The sequence below is a fragment of the Myotis lucifugus genome, unplaced genomic scaffold (genome assembly GCF_000147115.1).
Source record: "Myotis lucifugus unplaced genomic scaffold, Myoluc2.0 scaffold_1581, whole genome shotgun sequence".
In the NCBI taxonomy this organism is placed as follows: Eukaryota; Metazoa; Chordata; class Mammalia; order Chiroptera; family Vespertilionidae; genus Myotis; species Myotis lucifugus.
This window is the reverse complement of record NW_005872629.1, coordinates 22,066-25,896: the sequence shown is the minus strand read 5'-3', so window position 1 is coordinate 25,896 and position 3,831 is coordinate 22,066.

The following is a 3,831-nucleotide window of genomic DNA, read 5'->3' as shown; positions in this document are numbered from 1 at the left end:
GGCTGGTGTCCTGCTGAGGGTCCCTGCGCTGCCCACACCGGAGGCCCGTCTCCCTCCCCTGACTCCTCTGTGCAGAAGCTTCCCGCGCTCGCACACGCGCCAGGCCTTTCTCCGGGGACTTCTGCTGCGCCCTCGCCCTCGAGTCTGCATTTGGACCCAAAGCTTGTCCCGCATTCATGGCACTCGCGGCCTCTCTCCAGTGTGACCTCTGGAGCTGAACAAGTGAGTTCTTACCACAGGAGTCTTTCCCTCCTTGCTAGCCTGTGGGTGCTATTGTTACGGAATTTTCCCGGCGGCCAGGAAAAAGCCATTTATTTTCAGATGTCTCACGTGTCCCGGTCAGTGACTCGGGGCAGACGGCTTCTCTCCAAACCCTGAGCCAACCAATACGGAGGAAGCTTTCCCTTTATACCCTTTGCTTTCTCTGTCCCCCAAATACGGGATGGGACCTTTTGCGGGCTTTGCAGAAAGCCCCGTGTGTTGGGGTGGGGGCCGGGAGACCATACCTAGAGGCCTGGCCTGGCCTGGCGTCAGCGCTGATAACCCCGTCTAGGGGTTGTGTATTGTTCATGGTTTATGCCGAGGGGGGCTTCGGCGAGGAGCGCAGGGAGAGAGAAGGTTTTATTGATTTTTGCCGGCTGCGGGCGCTCTGCTGACAGAAGGGTCTGGTCCGTCCTTGGTTCCTCCCATGCCAGGTGTCTTCTGGTTATTTGAGCTATGCTGTGCTCAAGGCTGCAAGCTTTCTGCAAGATCTCTACTAAGCCAGTGGTCGGCAAACTGAGGCTCGCGAGCCACATGCGGTTCTTTGGCCCCTTGAGTGTGGCTCTTCCACAAAATACCACGTGCGGGCACGCACGTACAGTGTGATTGAAACTTCGTGGCCCATGCGCAGAAGTCAGTTTTCGGAAAGGAGATAGACGAAACAAGTCTACAAGACGAGTGTGGATGGGAGAGTTGGAAGGGGTCGACCTCAGCGAACGTACCTCAATCAGATTGAGGACGTTTTTAGCAAAGGCCAGCTTAGGAGTACCCTAGTTAAGTTAATAACAATGTACCTACCTATATAGTTTAAGTTTAAAAAATTTGGCTCTCAAAAGAAATGTCAGTCGTTGTACTGTTGATATTTGGCTCTGTTGACTAATGAGTTTGCCGACCACTGTGCTGAGCACGAGTCTTTCTCTGCCCCCTTTTATTCTCTAACCCTTTCAATACATAGAGAGAAAATGTCCCGGATCTGGATCTTGGAGTACTTAGGTAAACAGGGCTTGCAGGACCAGATAATTAAGGAAGGGGCCATGACTAGACCAGGAATAACTTCTGCTGGCACGTGAAACCCTCTCTTATAATCTTCCATTTACAATTTTTTTCTTAATATCAACTTTATTTTTCAGATAAATTCAGTGTAGGTGCATCTTAGATAAATAATTTTACATAACAAGTTATCTTAAATACCATAGACATGGATTGACGAGAGAGGGGAAGAGCATTTTCAATAGTGTATAGTGTCGAAAACGAACTATTGAGGACTTGGAATGCCATTCCAGAAAATTTTTTCTGTTTAAAAAACTTTGCAACAGCGTTACTCTCCATGTTTTCATCCACATACGTGTGTGAATCTTTGTTCTCAGTGATGAATTTTGTTAAGTCTCGTAATAGGAGTAGCCTGACAGGTGAAAGTAGTAGCTGGTGCATATCTCTGAAGGTCACGAAATGTAAACCTGATGTAAAATCTCTGTCATCAGTGATGCAGCAGCAAAAGTCCCACTGATAATATCAAAGAGTCATAAATTTTCTGTCGGACTATCAGTGTACATGTATACATTAAAAAATAAATGTATTTTTCATCATCATAGACTGTGTTTTTGTCGCTTGAATGAATTTTATTATTTCTTCAAGGTTCTTCACATACGTACACCTTAAGAGATATCAAGTAAGAGTAACATGTTCTCAAAAAATTAGGGTTGGCACGCAGAAGAATTTTGAGTCAGAGATTTTGCTGGTTTTGGCTCGCACTCACAAAAAGGTCGCCCACCCCTGGACGAGACTACAGGCTAACAGGAATGAGCATCAGGCTACTGGCACAGACTCCGATCGCTAGCCCCCCACAAATGTCTCATTCCCCCATCACTGTGACTTGGGGAACTTTAGGAAAGGCTACAGTTCCCATGAGGCATCTCGTGCTTCGTCTGTATTACATTCACTTTCCCAAGGTCACAGGGATGCGGTGTGTGAAGTGCTGGGGTCCCAGATAGAATTGAAACTCCAGCAGTGATTACATTTTTGAAGTTTGGCCACTGGTGCCTTTTAGTAAATGGTAAAGGTTATTTATCTATCTTTAAACCACATTTTGACCAGTGTTCTCAGTGGTTAGCGCGTTGGCCCACGCACCCGCCAAAAGGGCTGTGGGTTCAATTCCCGGTCCAGGGCGCCGTGCGTGGGTGCAGGTGTGATCCCTGGCCCGAGTCGGGTTGAGTTCGGGAGGCAATCAGTCGTGGTGTCTGTGGGAAGGACCGACGGGGCCAGGACACCGAGGCGAGTCGTGAGGCCTCACCCAGTGAGGACACCAGTGCCAACTTCTCCAGCATCACATCCAGGTACAGGCGTCTCTGCGCCTCACCCAGGAGCCCCCACTCCTCCTGCGAGAAGAAAATGTCCATTGTGGAGCGCGGCTACACACAGCGGTTCTCAACCTGTGGGTCGCGACCCCTTTGGGGGTCGAACGTCCCTTTCACAGGGGTCGCCTGAGACCATCGGAAAACACATCTATCATTACATATGTTTTGTGATGAATCACTATGCTTTATGTTCGATTTGTAACAATGAAAATACATCCTGCGTATCAGATATTTACATGACGATTCATCACAGTAGCAACATGACAGTGATGAAGTAGCAACGAAAATAATTTTATGGTTGGGGGTCACCACCACATGAGGAACTGTATGAAAGGGTCACGGCATTAGGAAGGTTGAGAACCGCTGGGCTACAGCGTGTGGACAAGTTCAAGCCTGAGACTAATGAGAGAGCTCGATCCTCTTGTGACAAAGCCACGTGCAAGTCACAGCACAATTACAGCCAAAGGCTATAGTGCCGTGGCTCTCAGCCTTGGCTGCACATGAGAATCGCCTGGGAATCTTTAAAATCCTGATTTCTGGGCCTCATCATTCGAAAGAAACAGAATTTCCGGAGGATGAGGCCCAGAAATCAGGATTTTAAAAAGATTCCCAGGAGCCAAAACCGGTTTGGCTTGGTGGATAGAGCGTCGGCCTGCGGACTGAAGGGTCCCAGGTTCGATCCCCGTCAAGGGCATGTACCTTGGTTGCGGGCACATCCCCAGTAGGAGGTGTGCAGGAGGCAGCTGATCGATGTTTCTCTCTCATTGATGTCTCTAACTCTCTATCCCTCTCCCTTCCTCTCTGTAAAAAATCAATAAAAATAAAAAAAAAAGATTCCCAGGTGATTCTCATGTGCAGCCAAGGTTGAGAACCACTGCTATAGTGTAAGCTTGACCTACGGTCCGAATCCATGGGCCCCCGTGGCTGAGTGATGTCGGCTATGGGCGGTGCAGCCAGGAAACAAAGCTTGACCAGGTGCCTGTAACTGAGAAGATTTCGAAACCGCGAGAACATTGCGAACATCCAGAACACGTCTCGTGGAGTCTGACTATAAAAACAAGAGCTCGGCTTGCAGGGCCGTGGGCGCTTGTCTCTTCATCAGAGCGGAGGGGAGCGGCCCACCCCAGCCCCCGGCGTTCTTGTCTTCGTCTGCCGTCTTTAGACCCGCTCTGCGCGCGCCCCGCGCCCCGGAGTGATCAAGGGATGTCGGGGTGGG